This window comes from Melospiza georgiana, chromosome W (assembly GCF_028018845.1).
Source record: "Melospiza georgiana isolate bMelGeo1 chromosome W, bMelGeo1.pri, whole genome shotgun sequence".
NCBI lineage: Eukaryota > Metazoa > Chordata > Aves > Passeriformes > Passerellidae > Melospiza > Melospiza georgiana.
This window is the reverse complement of record NC_080464.1, coordinates 11,135,633-11,152,756: the sequence shown is the minus strand read 5'-3', so window position 1 is coordinate 11,152,756 and position 17,124 is coordinate 11,135,633. Positions and strand designations below refer to the sequence as shown.

The following is a 17,124-nucleotide window of genomic DNA, read 5'->3' as shown; positions in this document are numbered from 1 at the left end:
AACCAGGCTTAGAGGGGCCCTGCTTCTAGCCAGGTAGAGGCTAGGGAAAACCGTGTTTTCTGGACTGTGTGGATTTGTTGGCATGGCACATCGGAACCACAAGAATATAAAGCTTTGGTAGATACTGGTGCGCAATGCACATTAATCTCATCAAGACATGTGGGGACAGAATCTGTTTCTATTGCTGGTGTGACAGGGGGATCCCAGGATTTCACTTTGGTGGAAGCTGAGGTGAGCCTGACTGGAAATGAGTGGAAGAAACCTCCTATTGTGACTGGCCAAGAGTCCCCACGTATTATGGGCATAGACTACCTTCAAAGTGGGTATTTCAAAGACCCAAAAGGACTCAGGTGGGCATTTGGGATAGCAGCTGTAGTGGCAGAGGGCATCCAGCAATTTAACAACTTGCCTAGGCTTTCTGAGAATCCGTCTGCAGTAGGATGCCTGATGGGAGAAGAGGAACAGGTGCCAATTGCCACTTCCACAGTGCATCGACGACAGTATAGAACCACTCGAGATGCTGTGATTCCCATTCATAAGACGATCCATGAGCTGGAGACCCAAGGGATGGTCAGCAAGACCCACTCACCCTTCAACAGCCCCATTTAGCCTGTGCGAAAATCTGAAGGAGAATGGAGATTGACTGCAGACTATCGTGCATTGAATGAAGTGATTCCACCACTGAGTGCTGCCGTGCCAGACATATTAGAGCTCCAGTATGAGCTTGAGTTCAAGTCAGCAAGGTGGTACACCACTATGGACATTGTCAATGCATTTTTCTCCATTCCCCTGGCAGCAGAATGCAGGCCTCAGTTTGCTTTCACATGGAGGGGAGTGCAGTATACCTGGAACCGACTGTCCCAGGGGTGGAAGCACAATCCTACCATCTGCCATGGACTGATTCAGACTGCACTAGAAAAGGGTGGGGCTCCAGAACACCTACAGCATATTGATGACATCATTGTTGGGTGGGGGAACACAGCTGCAGAAGTGTTTGAGAAAGGAAAGAGAATCATCCAAATCCTCCTGGGAGCTGATTTTACCATTAAAAAGAGCCAAGTAAAGGGACCAGCTCGTGAGATTCAGTACCTAGGAGTAAAGTGGCAAGATGGAAGGCATCAGATTCCTACACATGTCATCAACAAGATCACAGCTATTTCTCCACCAACCAATAAAAAGGAGACACAAGCTTTCCTAGGTGCCATAGGCTTTTGGAGAATGCATATTCCTGAGTATAATGAGATTGTGAGCCCTCTTTACCTGGTCACCTGCAAGAGGAACAATTTCCACTGGGGCCCTGAGCAGCAACAAGCTTTTGCCCAGATCAAGCAGGAAATCGCTCATGCAGTAGCCCTTGGCCCAGTCAGGACAGGACCAGATGTGAAGAACATGCTCTACTCTGCAGCCAGGAACAATGGCTTGTCCTGGAGCCTTTGTCAGAAGGTGCCTGGGGAGACTCGAGGCCGACCACTAGGATTTTGGAGTCAAAGCTACAGATGCTCTGAAGCCAACAACACTCCCACAGAGAAGGAAATCTTGGCTGCCTATGAAGGGTTCTAAGCTGCCTCAGAGGTGATTGGTACAGAAGCAAAACTCCTCCTGGCAGCCCGACTATCAGTGCTGGGATGGATGTTCAAAGGCAAGGTTCCCTCCACTCACCATGCCACCAGTGCTACATGGAGCAAGTGGATTGCTCTTATCACTCAGTGAGCCCATATAGGTAAACTGAATTGCCCTGGGATTTTGGAGGTAATTACAAATTGGCCAGAAGGTGAGAATTTTGGTTTCAGAAATGAAGAACAAGAATCAGTGACACGTGCTGAAGAAGCTCTTCCGTAAAACCGACTGACACAAAAGAAAACGCGCTACGCTCTTTTCACTGATGCCTCCTGTCGCATCATAGGGATGAACTGGGCGTGGAAGGCAGCTGTATGGAGCCCCACACAACAGGTCGCACAAGCTACCAAAGAAGGTGGATCGAGCCAACTTGCTAAACTCAAAGCCTTTCAATTGGCCCTGGACATTGCAGAAAGAGAGAAGTGGCCAAGGCTGTACCTTTACACTGATTCATGGATGGTAGCCAATGCTCTTTGGGGATAGCTGGAGAGGTGGAAAGAGGCTAACTGGCAGTGTAGAGGAAAACTAATTTGGGCTGCTGAAGAGTGGAAAGACATCGCTACCAGGGTAGGGAGGCTACCTGTGAAAGTCCACCATGTAGATGCCCTTGTTGTCAAGAGTAGAGCCAATGAGGAGCACCAAAAGAATGAGCAGGTAGACCAGGCTGCAAAGATAGGGGTGCCCAAGATAGACCTAGATTGGCAACACAAGGGAGAGTTATTCCTAGCTCAATGGGCCCATGATGCCTCAGGCCATCAGGGCAGAGATGCCACCTATAAGTGGGCACGAGACCGAGGGGTGGATTTAACCATGGACAGTATTTTGCAGGTTATCCATGACTGTGAGACATGTGCCGCCATCAAGCAGGCCAAGTGAGCAAAGCCCCTCTGGTATGGTGGGCAGTGGTCCAAGTACAAGTATGGGGAGGCCTGGCAGATTGACTACATCACACTGCCCCCCTGCCTCCAAAGGACCTGCTTTTCGAGGCCCAGTTTGGTGTTACGGGCAGTAGCATGAGACACAGGGTAGGTTTCCATCCATCCCGTGGTGACTTCTACCATTGTGAGCACATGGCACTTGCCTTGGAATGTCTGGGGCAGTGTGTAAAAGAATTTACTTATTTTCTAGGAAAGGGGGCAATGAAACTGAGGGGAAATTTACTAGGGTAGAAATCCATTTCTGATTTAGGTGAAATGTGCTGTTTTGAGTTACTAAATCTGTAGCTTGCTTATTCCCAGGACTGCCTTTTCTCACAAAAAAACCTATGTTCGAAAAAAACCTGCTTTAGCCGAAGGAAAAATGCAAGAGAGAGAAGAGCGTAATATGTGATGTAAAGAAATTCATGCTTGGGTAGAAAATGTAAAAATAAAATAAAAATTGTAAAATAAATTAAGCATGTAACGAAAATCCAATGAGCCTCTGACCATGGACAGCCCAGAGACAGATTACCACACCGAAGTTGCAAAACTCCTTGTGGCAGCAGGAAAGAATGCCTCGTTAACAAGTAAAAGGACGTGGATGGTGCGGAGATGGGCTTCTCCCGGGAACCACCTGGGAACACCCAAGGATGATCAGCACTTGATAAATATCATCATTAAAGATAACCAAAGTCGTCAAGAACATACATCTGAATACAGTTCTCCTGACATGATCAGCACCCACCACCACCCAAGAAACAGCAATTGTCCAGCCCTGTACAGTAAAAAGAATCTTCATACATATGCAGGGTGACAAAAGAAATCAGAGCACCTCTGTCTCAGGTATAAAAAACTGTATAAAACAGCCCTGCCAGGGACGGCATGTATGAACAGAGGGAGGCCCGATGCCATAGAAGTCAGATCTAGGTTCACCCAGTGCCGTCCCCCGGGCTCGATGCTGTCTCTTTGACTGTGGCTATCGAGGACTGCCTTTTCAATCGTGAAAATAAAATCTTTCACTATTATTATTAATTTGGCTTTCTCGCTGATCATTTATAACAAGAGGAACCCCTTGAACTTTGAAACAGATGAAAACCAAAACTGAGGCTACGGGAGATAGGGCAAGATGACCCAGGAGTTCTTTCTCTATTTTCTGATAAAAAAACTCACTGCAAGTTTAACGGGAAACCAGTACAATGAATATGTATGAACCTATTGTGGAATTCTATGCATATGTACCAGTTAAGGGGATAAAAAAGGAACAACAGTTCTCAGGGGTGTGCATGTCCTTTATAGGGAGCTATCCCCACATGTGTCCAGTGCTGTAATAAACATACCAGCTTTACAACTTTTAAAAAGTTGTGGAGATTTTGTGCAGTTTTTTTTTCTTTCCGCAAATCAGGATCACAGCCACTTTAACATCTGCTTGCTTAGCATGGAGGCCTTTACTCAATACCAACAATTTGAACACTTTCATCTCCCCATACTTTCATGTGTTATAGGGAAAAAGTCTTTTCCTCCATAGCTTTACAAGAGGATTTCAGCCCCAAGATCAAGGCATCTCCTCATCCCTCCTATCTGGTACTTGACTCTTTCTTCACTGACCTCGATGTCTTCATGTTGCTTCTTTACATGCCTGCACTTGTCCTTCTTCTCTCACTCAAGGGAGCATTGAAGCACTGAAAGAGTTAATATCTGCAGATGGTCACCTCAGCATGGCTGAGCTGGGCAGCTTGAAGGGGGATATGTGGCTGGGAGGGGTGGCTTGGATCTACTCAGCCACGCCAGAACTCAGCAGCAGCACGCCGGGGGAAGGGGTGGGGTTGGGGGAGGTGGTTTTTCCTTCTCCCTGCATGGTGGTTGCAGGCAAACTTCCATGGTAGCAAAATCTTGGCCGAACTGGCCCAGCACAGGGCTGCTTCTGGGGGCCAGCGGACTTGGCTTGGCCCCGGACTAGTGGCAAGATGTTAGAAATCGCAGCCATGGTCCGACCCAGCTCGGCCTGGCACTCCCTCCCTGGACCAGCAGCCGATGGGTGGCTCGTGGGTGCCCTGGGGGAAAAGGGACAGGCGTTGCCCAGCCCAGCCTGGCCAACAGAGGGGGCCGAGGCATGTTACCTCTTTGCCAGCCGGAAGAGAAAGAGGTAGTTCCCAGTTTTTTTTCATCTTTAACATGCGTTTTTCACAGAGGAATGTACAATTTTCTAGTGGCTAAAAGCTTTGCATCACTTCCATAAATGTCTCCCATGCAAAACCAGAACATCCCCCTATTCAGATCATCAATAAAGACATTGTTTGATCTGGACGCGGCACCATTCACCACCATTCTCTGAGCCCGGACATCCATCCAGTTCATAACACAGGGAAGAGTGCACCTGTCCAAGCCATGGGCTGCCTTCTTTTCCAGGAAAATGCCATGGGAGACAGTATCAAAGGCTTTACTGAAACCCAGATGGACTACATCCACAGCCTTTCCCTCATCCACCAGGCTGGTCACCTGGTCATAAAAGGAGATAAGGTTGGTCAGGCAGGACCTGCCTTTCCTAAACCCATACTGTCTGGGCTGCATCCCCTGGTTGTCCTGTATGTGCCATGTGATTGCACTCAAGATGATCCACTCCATAACCTTCCTGAGCACCAAGTCAGGCTGACAGGCCTGCAGTTTCCTAGATCCTCCTGGCCCTTCTTGTGGGTGGGTGTCACATTGGCCAGCTTCCAGTCATCTGGGACCTCCCCAGCTAACCAGGACTGATGTTAAATGATGGAGAGACGCTTAGCGAGCTCTTTCTGCCAGCTCTGTCAGCACCCTGGGATGAATCCCATCTGGTCCCATAGACTTGTGAGTGTCTAAGTGGCACAGCAGGTCAGTAACTACTTCCTCCTGGGTTGCAGGGGGTTTATTCTGATCCCACTTCCTGTCTACCAGCTCAGGGGGCTGTTTGATGTGAGGATAACCCGTCTTACTGTTGAGGACTGAGGCAAAGAAGGCATTAAGTACCTCACCCTTGGTGACAATATTCCCCCCCCATCCAATAAAGAATGGAGGTTTTCCTTGTCTCCTTTTTTGTTGTTTATGTATTTGTAAAAACACTTCTTGTTATCTTTCACAGCAGTGGTCAGATTGAGATCTAGTTGAGGTTTTGCCTTTCTAATTTTCTTTCTATACAACTTAACGACATTCTTGTACTCTTCATGAGTTGCCTGCTTCTTTTTCCAAAGGTGAGACGCCCTCTTTTTTCACCTGAATTCCTGAGAAAGTTTTCTATTCAGCCAGGCCTATCTTCTTTCCCTACAGCTCATCTTTCAGCACATAGGCATGCTCCTGTGCCTTCAAGATTTCTTCTTTAAAGTGACGTGTTGGTGTTTGTATGTCTAAGACTTAACACACGACAGACCTCCCATGCTTCATCAGCCAAACAGCCTGGTTTATTGTTTCCCACCACCTTTTATAGGCAATTCAAAAACTCTCAGTGCTACACAGCCATTCATCTAATCTCCATGCCTCCCAGACTCTCAACCAGTCAAATGCTTGCATTTTAGGAGAGTTGTTATTGGTTGGAACCTCTGTCAGCCCAGAGTCTGGTTCGTGGAGCTGGGCTGGATTTCTTATTTATAACTGGATTAATGCTAACCACAGATCAGCTTGCACTGCAACATTAAAGTATGTCCAGACTTCCTGGACACCTTTACTTTTAAGGTCTTTTTCCCAGGGGACTTTCTTAACCAGTGTCCTGAGTAGGGCAAAGTCTGCCCTCCAGAAGTCCAAAGCAAAGGTTTTGTTGACCCCCTTCCTTACTTCATTGAGTATTAAAAATTATCATTTCATGGTCCCTGTGCCCAAGACAGCCTCTGACCACCCCATCTTCTAAGAGCCCTTCTCGGTTCCTAAACAGCAGGTCTAGTGGGCCATGACTCCTATTAGGCTAACTCACCACCTGTGTCAGGAATAAGAGTAGATGATCTCAGAGATTTTTTGTAACCTAAATGATTCTGTGATTCCTATGAGGATAGGCTGAGTTCAGCCTCAAGAAGAGATGACTGAGAGAGCACCTCATCAATGTCTATAAGTATCTGAAAGGTGGGTGTCAAGAAGATGGAGCCAGGCTCTTCTTGGTGATGTCAAACAACAGGACAAGAGTTGGAGAGCAGAAACTGATGGACAGGAAGTTCCACCTGGATATGAAAAAGAACTTTGTTACTGTGCAGGTGATGGGGCACTGCAAAAGATTGTCCCAAGAAGTTGTGGAGTCTCCCTCACTGCAGATATTCAAGAACCATCTGGATGCAATTCTGTGCAATATGCTCTAGAATGACTCTGCTTGAACAGGGAGGTTGGACCAGATGACACACTGGTCTTTTCCAACCTTACCCATTCTGTAATTCTGTGTCTTAAGTTGCTTTCTCATACCTCTACCAGGAATTATTCTCTGTAGAGGCAGATGTCTCTGATATCAGATGTCCTCAAGGTTAAAAAGTATTTTAAGAAGTAATGAAAATGGGAATGTATGTCATTACTGCTGATTTGACACCTTATCTTAGATTTCAAGTAATGCTTTTTTTTTTTTGAGTGGCATTTAAATTGTGATAGTTTTAAATATCTGAAGACATTTCTACAGATATGATGTTCTGCTGATTCAGTAAAAGTGGCAGTTATAAACAAACCTATGCTTTTAATCCTTAACTAAATTGGATTGCAATGAGATTTTGTTCAAAGGTTCTTCAGAGGAGTTGGCATTGTACACAACTTGAGGTTTGATAACACAGTTCCCTAAGAGTTTGTTAATGAATAAGCTCAAAACATCAGCTTTATGGATGCCAGGCACAAAGTCACATGCCTTTTTTTAAAGGCATATCTAAACATGGCAATATATTACAGTATAAACAGTCTTGTTAAGTATACTTCAGTCAGTGGAACAGCATAATGGAAGCAAATTCTACTCTGGTGTTGATGTTGCCATTGAATAATTTTCTTCCTCTTCTTTCCCCCTTCCCCAGCTGCATGGAACAACTTCACTACAGACCAGTTCAGATTGTCTTGAATTTGCTGTATAGGAGACTTGACTTTTGGTTTGTGTGAGGCAGAGTTGAAATTTTCCAGAGTAGAAATTAATTTTGATTTAAGTACAATGTACATGTTTAAGTCTGTAGCTTGCTGTTTAGCCTGACTGCCTGTTCTCAAGAAGGGCCTGTGCTTAGAAAGACTGCTTCAGCTGAAAGACGAGATAAGGGGGAAGGGGGAGGCAGACAGAGCAGGGCAACCTGACCCAGGAGTTCTTTCTGATAAAGAAGAATTAGTGGCATGTGTCACACGAAATCAGTGGAATGAATATGTATGAACCTATTGTGAAATTGCATGCATATGTATTTGAGAGGGAGATAAAAGGAAATCTAGAGTTCCCAGGGGTACGCATGTAATTTTAGGGGAACGATTTCCACATGCGTCCAGCTCTGTAATAAACATACCTGTGGGAACTCAGCACATCACTCCGGATATCCAGAGTTACCGAGAGAACCCTTGAGGGGCTCGGAGATCCTGGAATGTTGTCAAAAGTGCCTGGTGGCTTGACTTTGACCCTTTGAGGGATGTGCCACCTGTTTGAGGACATGACAGTCACTTGGGAATGAATGGTGTAAGAATGATGTATTTACAGGGTGAAATATAGATCTTAGGGTTTTGGTACAGGGGGGTTATGGAGACAAGATGGAGGGATCAGGGCGTGTCTTGTCCTTCTTCTTTCTTCTTCTTGTCATCCATTTTCAGTGGTGATGTTGGCACTTTGGGATTGGTCCATGGTGAAGGAGCACTTGCTAATATGGGTGAAAGGTATTGGGAAATAAAGGTAAATATGATGCACGTAGTTTTTAGTATAAAAAGAGACGACCGCCCAGTAGGAGGTGAGAGTGCCCTTGGCTGCCTTGCTGGTCAGACCTCTGTCGGGCAGAAAGAAAATTCTGTAGCTAAGAAATAATAAACAATCCGAAGACTGAAAATCTGAAGAGTCCAAACTCGTCCTTTGAAGCGCGGGCTGTCCCAATGCCATCCTACGCGTGTCCGGGCAGAGACAAACAGCCGGACCGGACACATATCAGCTTTACAACTTTCAGAAAAGTTGTGGAGTTTGTTTGTTTCTGCAAATCATGTGGGTTTGAATTTTTTCTGAACTTAGAAATTGGATAATACTGAAGTGACAGTTTCTTCTATGTGTTTTGCAAAACACAATAGGTATCACATAACAGGCTCAGCAAATCTTTTACTGGTTTTGGAGAGTTTTGTGTTCACTATATTCTCCTAAATGGTTTTTCATTGTTATGTCCTTGAGTATTTTATCGTGAGCTTTGGGAAATATAATTTATATTTTTCAGTTGATAGACTTACATTTCTTGTAGGACAGAGGTCTGCTTGGTTGACTGATCTATCTTGAAGAGTAACATAATAAATTAACTTCATTTTATTGGATGTCACTCCTGTATTTCAGAGCTTTCAGCCAACACAGCTGCCTTTGCTGAAAGTGCTGTCATGTTAGGTAATTCTGAGGACCACACTGCTCTATCTAGAGCTTTGTCTCAGCTTGCAGAGGTTGAGGAGAAGATAGATGAGTTGCATCAAGAACAAATTTTTGCTGATTTTTAGGTCTTCTCAGAACTACTTGGTGACTACATTCATCTTATTGCTGCAGTAAAACTAACTGCTGCTAGGAAAAATGTATAATTTTTGTGTTTATTATCAGATTTTGCAGTTTGTATATTTAAGGTAAATAACCAGGTTGGATGGGGCTTTGAGCAACCTGAACTAATGGAAGGTGTCTCTGCCCATGGCAGAGGGGTTGGAACTAGATGATCTTTAAGGTGCCTTCCAACCCAAACCATTCTATGATTCTATGAATATTTGTATGCATTTGCACACTTCATTATGCAGTTAAGAGTTCCTGAGTTTTTGTTTGAAATTCCAATCAAGTAAAATGAATAAATCCATGATCAGTTATTCCCATGTTAAAAATTGTTGTAACAAAAAATGGGCATGGATTAATAAGATCCAGACAAAATCTAAATGGTGACTATCTTCTAATTTGATTAATGTTAATATCATACTAGTTAGCATGCTGTACATGTTTCTTTCAAGTAACTGATTTTTACACTATGCTCATAAAATGTTTTCAAGAACATAATTTGGCTATATTATATAACCAATAGCTTCAGTAAAGAAGCAACAAATATTGCTTGACGATTTACATCTCATTAAAGAGTATTCAATTTTGGTGTACAGTACAATTAGATTTTGACATGGGGAGGGGTTGCATTGGGTTTATGTGGCAAGGTTTTGGTAGCAGATGACTTCTGGGGTGACCTCTGTGAGAAGACATCAGGCACAGCTGGTTCCAGACAGCTCCTCAATGGACCCACCATTGGTCAAAATAAAGCAAACCAGCAAAGCTGGTGGTACCTTTGTGAAAACATATTTAATAAAGGTCAAATTACTGTTTAGCAGAGTGTGTGTGTGAGAAGGAAGTGTAAGAAACAATCCTGCACACACCAAGGTCAAAGAAGGAGAGGAAGGAGGTGCTTGCAGGTGTTTCCCAGCAGCCTGTGGAGAGGACCACTCCTGAGCAAGTGGATATGCCCTGAAGAAAGCTTCAGTCCTAGAAAACCCACATGGGAGTAGGCTCCTGACAGAATCTGTGGCCTGTGGAGAGGAGCCCACGCAGGAGCAGTCCTTGCAGGACTGCAGCCTGGGGGAAGGACTCATACTGGAACAGGGGAAAAGTGTGAGGAGGAAGAAGTGTCAGAGAGGAACTGTTGTGAACTGACTGCACCTCTTTATCCTTCCTGTGCTGCTCAGGCAGGGGGAGGTAGATGAGTTGGGAATGAAGGAGTGAAGTTGAGCTTGGGAAGAAGGAGGGGGAGGAGAGGTGTTTTAGTTTTTGCCTTTGATTCTCATCATTCTATTCTGGTTTTAATTGTCAATAAAATAATCTTTCCCAAGTTAAATCAGTTTTGCCTGTGATGGTAATTGGTAAGTGATCTCCCTGTCTTTGTACTGACTTGTGAGCTTCTTTTCATCTCTTTTTCTCCCCCTGTCCTGTTGAGGAGAGGGAATGAGAAAGCAGCTGTGGGTGAGAGTCTGGCAGCCAGCAAGCCAAGTGTCAAGCCAGTGATGTCTTAGAATTTTATCCAGAAATAACTTTGAAAGTGTCAAACTGTTGGGAAAATATTTTTAAATTTTATAAGCATTCACTTGCATTATGTATATAGTTATAGTCTATCAAATACATAATATATAAAAAAAATTATACTTTGATTCTTCTGCTTCCATCCATTGTTAACAAAAATGTACTGCCAATTATGCATATAGTGAATGAAAAGGTTTGCTAGAATCTGTATTTATATAAGCATTTGGGTATTATAGCATTTTACAGTGGTTGCTTTGGTAGTATTGTGATGGAACAAGGAAAAAAAAATTAAAGCATCAAGGTGTCTGCTCTAAAGAGGCTTCTTGAACGCCCTCTGTTATTTTTAGATGGTATTTAGCTGTGCAAGGATGATGTCAAATTAAATCTAAGACACAGTGAAGTTTCTTTTGAGTACACTTGTTCCAGTTTTATCCAGAAATAACTTTTTCTAACAGGAATTTAGACAGCTTTAACAGCTGCAAATGCTTAATAAGTGCCAATACTTACAGGAGGTGTTTGATGATCAGATGAAATCCTGGCAGAAATGGCAAGAAGCTCAGGTCACTTTACAAAAAAAGGTGAAACTGAAGCAAAGTTCCAACTTGCCAACAGATCTGATAAACTGCAGCAAGCTAAAGATGATATAAAAGAGGCAATGTTGTCAAGTATAAATATTATTCTGTCAGCCAGACTTTTTTAATTGATTCATTCCCCTTTACTGTCCCATTTAATACAATTTTTTTTTTACAAATTGCGTATTAGCGATTTTCCATATTTACTGACATATTTAAATGGAGTTTATTTAAAATATGAGATGGATATTATTGTTACCCATTCTGAGATAGTTAAGGCAGTCAAATACAGTCTCTAAAGAGTCAGGGAGATGGGAAGAGGAGAACATGAACAAGTTTAAAAATGCTTTTAACTGTTACAGATGACTTGGATAGTCAGAAGAACATTTCTTGGTTTCTAAAGCTAAAATCTAGCTAAAAGGACTAAAGGAGAACCGTTCTCATGTTTTGCTTACATTTATATTTAATTTTTAAAACATATATCATTTCAGTAAAAATCAAAAATGCAGAAATTTCAGAGATTATACATTTTTTTAAACATGCTTCACTAAGGAAATTGAAGAGGTAAGACAGCATAATTATTTAACATTATTGTATTCTAGTCATGAACCACTATTTTCTCATTAAATAATGGAGAACATAATTGCAGATTTCAATCTCTTATGTACTTTGTTTGGTTGCCTCATTTGTCACTAACTCAAGTTGCTTTGTTCTTTATGCACTTCAATATATTTTACATACAGTGTTGAAGTTTCTCATTAACATGGCTTTCTTATTTTCTTTAAAAAGGACCTTGTTGACTAGGAGAAAAAAAAAGTCACTTTTTTGTGATCACATTCTTACTGGTTGGCTCTCTTGATGTCATCCATCCATCATGCAGAAGTGAGCTGGAATTCATTGGCAAAACCGATTCCTGACTGTTTGGAGCAGTAGGAAATACTAAATGTCCCTTTCTCATCCTTAATATAAAAAGAATAATGATTTTGTTCTTGAAGGATTTTTTTTCTACTTTATTGTGTGCTTAGAGAAGCTTGTTAAGTAAACTTGAAATTTGAGTATGCTGGCAGAAAATTATTTCTTCCACTGAAATATATTCAGAGTTGCTGAATTCTTTAATAGTAGTCCTTTTGACAGGGATATTGAAAAGTGGAAGCCTATCCAGCTTGAGCTTCATATGTGACTCAGTTCCTTTGTTCAGATAAAAGGTAAAAGAGTAGTCCTCAAAACAGGATATAAACAAGAAGGTGATTTTTCCTTGTCAGAAACTGTAAGATGGCAAAATCACTGAAGTCTTGGGCACCTCTAAAGATGCTGTAATACGAAGGAACAAGTTATTTCAAAGCAGTCCTAATCTCTCTTTCCTAGACTGAATTTTATATAGTTTTAGTTATTAGCTAACTCTCTAGGCTGTGTACATATTAATGTTTCCTTGAAGCACATCCTGTTATGACTTATTGCATAGCTCCATAAGAGTACATCTGGAAAGACATTAAGGGAATTTTGAATAAATACAGACTAAATACATAAATATCTCAAGATATTTATTTGAATAGATGTTCATTACATATCACAACAGTAAGATAACACTGCACCACAAAATGCTCTGGTGATTAAATAGCACCACTAGATTGCTAGCAGGAATACATTTTATTGGTGCATGTTGATTCTTGGCTGCATTTTTTCAGAGGAAGATAGCTGTTACCAGATCTATTAGCTCCCATAATTCAGTTAGTATATTGAGATTAACAGATACAGCTGCATTTTTATAATTTCTGTTAGCATGTATATGTCTGAAGTGTCAGGATGATAGCTTTTTTCATAATATACTAACACAGATGGTGTAAATTTAGCAATATGACAGTTACATAAAAGCAGGAGCAAAGGAAGGTCTAGTAATAAGATAATACAGCTGGTGATGCTTTCTTAATTGTGTAGCTGAATGTCTTTTGACATAAGGATAAACATGACCAAGTGTTTTGTAGTATTGATATTAATGCCTTGTTACCAGTATGGCAAAACCCTACAACCAACTTCACTTCCTCTGAATTTTCCTTCTGTGCTCTTACCTGCATTTCTTTCTTTTTTTTTTCTTTTTTTTTTAAATTCCTGCTGTCTCTTAAACAATTCCCACTGAGCAAGAGAGCTTGTGTTTTGTCTTGCCTAAACAACATACATTCTGACCAATAAACACATCCCTGTTAGCTTGTCATCTGCAGGAGAAATGTGGCAAAAAAAACATTTACTTGACCATAGGTGGGGATGAAGATATAATAATCTCTTATGTAAATAGGAAAGTACAGAAAACTATTTTTTGAGACTTTTTCACATTTGATTGAACAGATAAGAAAGCTTAAAGGTTTAGATTCCTTTCCTAGCAGTTCTTGTAAAGGGAATAGCTAATAGAGATCCTTTCTTTTCATTAAAGAATTTTTTAATTTCTTGTTTCTTAATATTGCTGATTATTACCGCGCCTGAGTGGGTCGCAGCTGGTGAGAGAGAGACGGTGAATCTTGTATCTTGATCAGAAGGCTGATTTATTAAGATATTATATATAATACATTATGACTATACTAAATAGAATATAGAGAGAGGTTTGCAGAGCAGCTAGGCTAGCTAAGAATAGAAAAGAAAGAATCCATAACAAAGTTGTGACCAAGGACTCAGTCCCCTAGCTTGCACTGGTGATTGGCCCTTAATTATAAACATAGGAAATGAGCCAATCAAGGTGTCCCTGTTGCATTCCCCAGCAGCTGATAATAATTGTTTACCTTGTCTTCTGAAGCCTCTGGCCTCCAGAAGACACAGAAATCCGAAAGAAAGGATTTCTGTGGAGAAATGTCTGCGACAGCTGATAACAATTAAGATATTTTTATATTTGGTATGAAGATAATATTGCCCTAGATATAATTGTTTTAAATGATCTGATGGTATTCTTCTCTATAAATTGTTGTTTTGAAATTACTGTACTGAGACTTTCCCTTAAGTATGTAAAAAACAAATAGGTGCTTTTCAAATCTTGAATAACTATACCTAATATACTAAAAAAAAAGTTCAGATAGTGATAGACTGAACATGGAATGCTGTCTTATTTCTGTATGTTTTTCCTTTCCCAGTGGGAGACAAAAGTTCAGCAAGAGGAAAATAATTTTGAACAGATCTCCAAAACCATTCGTGAGGTAAAGATTTGAGGCACGTATAATTTTGTTAAAATAAATTATAGTTTTGCTTTAGATAATATTGATGTTCCAAGGAAACTTGGTTAAGAGGTTAATCTGCCATAATTATTTACTTTATTAACAGAGGGAACGATTGAAAGACTTTAAAACTGGTATTATCAAGTACCTAGAATCATTAGTGCAAACACAACAGCAGGTAAGAAATTTAAAACTTTTTGAACAAGTTACTATGTTCCTGTGGTGGTTTGACCAGGAAGAAGTGGGAATTCTGGGATGTTGTGGTCAAACCAATGGGTGCTTGGATTTTGATATTGGCACCTGGTATAGCCCGTGGGTTTTAGGACACACCTCCGAGAACACCCAGGGGTTAAAAGCAGAGCTTCGGCCCTGGGAGGCTCTTGGGAGGCTCTCTTGGGACTTCGAGGGACGGAGGACGGATCTCTCCCCCGTCCGGCCGCTGCTGCTGGGCGGGGGAGGGGCAGCCATGTGGTAGGCCTGGGCCTGGACAGAGATGGGAGTGAGGAGGCCTTGGAGGATGAAAGGGTGGAGAGCAACAAGAGACATCGGGCAGCCATTCCCCCCCGCCCCCCCCCTTTGGAGACAGACAGAGAGAGAGAGAGTGCAGCCTGTGTCGTTACCTTGAAATTCAGTAAATATGTGCGGGCAGCAGGCAGCCCAGCTGAGGAGATGGAGGGGGGAGGGGTGCAGCCAGGAGTCCAGCCGCCTGGAGGAGTTTTTTAACCCTTTTTTTGGACAATGAAAGCCTTACAGAACATCAACCCTTCCTAGACGAGTGATAAGAGTGGAGGAGGATGAAGGAAATGAACGAGTGATGGAGGTCTGGACCAGAGAGAGAGAGTGAGAGATGTTGAAAGAATGGAGAAGATGGAGTGGCATGTTATGCTGGACTCTTTCGTGTAGCCATGGATAGAGCCATGTTTCCGTGTGATACAGAGACTGAGTCCAGGGGGAGAAATGTCCCAGTGCCAAAGAAGATTCAGTGTGGGGACCCCTCGGCCCCAGGGGGTATATAAAATAGGGGGGGGACAGATGTCCCAAAGGTGGGAAGGTGAGATACTGTGCTTTTCTGGAACTGGACAAAGCATCCTTAAAAAAAGACAACCCTGGAAGCAGCCCTGATCCCTGTTCAGTGGTGAGAGCACGGGAACAAGGACGGAAGAGGCCACCATGACACATGGAAGGACTCCCTCTCCTCTTGAGGAGCTGAAAGTTTGAGCAATCTAAAGGGTGGTCTTGGACCTAGAATTGGTGATTTTGGAGGATGTATTGTATTGGGAATTTAGGGGGGAGGAGGGGGAGAGTGTTTTTTGTGAGGTTTTCATTTTCCTCGTGTTTTGTTTTTTTTTCTTTCTTTCTTCTTTTGTGTGTAGTTTAGTAATTGTTTGTGTGTAGCTTAGTTAATAAAATTTTCTTTATGTTTAAGTTTGGAGCCTGCTTTGCTTATTCCTGGTCACATCTCACAGCAGACACCGGGGAGAAGGTGTACTCATGGGGGCTCTGGCTTTGCCAGGCCCAAACCATAACAGTTCCATATTAGGTTAGTTAAAAAAGGCAAGCTTTAAGTACAGCATTTTCTAAAACATGAAGAACTAACTCTAGTCTGTAATCTGTTGCAGAAGGACATAGTGATTGCTATTTCCTGGCTATTACTGTTCTTACTTGCAGAGCCCTAATTCAGGGAGATGGGAAGGGAGTAGAGGGTCTATTCAAATAATACTTTTACTTGTAGATTAGAGTAAAATACATGCTTAGGCTTACTGAAGAGACTTGAATATTCAAATGTTTATCTGCTTAAAGAAAAAAAAGTTCTGAGTGTTGTACAGCAATAAAACAGCCTTTGGTGACTCAGAAGTAGGCCTGGTTCCCAAACTAATTTCCTTTTTTTTCTCCAATCTGGGAATATAGCACTCCAGCTTTGATTTTAAAAATTAAAATAATTAAAGAAACCCCAAAGAGGGAAGAATGCCAAACTCACACTGCAAACAAATTCTGTACAGCTATATTCTGTACTCACTGGGTAAGAATAACTCTGATTGCACAAGCAGATTTGTGTGTTTATTACTAGTGTTTTTCTTGCATAATATAATAATATGAATGGATAATTAATGAATGGAAAATGGATAAGCATCTGTGTTCTTACTTTGTCTAGTGAAGACAAGGTCATTACAAGAGGAAGAGTATGAGTGGGTTTTTCCAGCATTGAATACTTAAAGTAAGGTAGCTTTTTTTTCCTTCTCTACAAGCTAATAAAATACTGGGAAGCATTCCTACCTGAAGCTAAATCCATTGCCTAAAAGAATACTATTCCAAATAGCAAAAGAGTCTGGCTGTTTCTCCTGGATAAAAAATGAAATTCCACACTGAAATCACTTCAAAATAATTCAAATAAACCACTATATATATAATGAATTAACACATGGTGGTATTATATACCACAGCATTTTATTAATAAACTGCATGTTGTGACCCTCTTTGAAGTAGACTGTGTGTCCTGGGTTGACTATATGATGCTTTTATCCCCAATCGTCTCATTCTGTTTATGTTGAATAATAAGTTTTGTACCTTTAAGAGTGTTCCAGAGAGTGAAGGGGGGGAGAGAAGAAGTGCACAGTTTGTTTTCAGACACTGTACTCACTCCTCCACATTCCTGCTCC

The 17,124-nt window shown here is 41.9% G+C and overlaps 1 pseudogene; it reads left to right on the top strand.

Moving 5' to 3' along the window:
- The window catches only part of LOC131095419 (sorting nexin-2-like), a 201,180-nt pseudogene extending 184,416 nt beyond the window's left edge, over window positions 1-16,764 (top strand).
- Window positions 16,765-17,124: the final 360 nt, after the last annotated feature.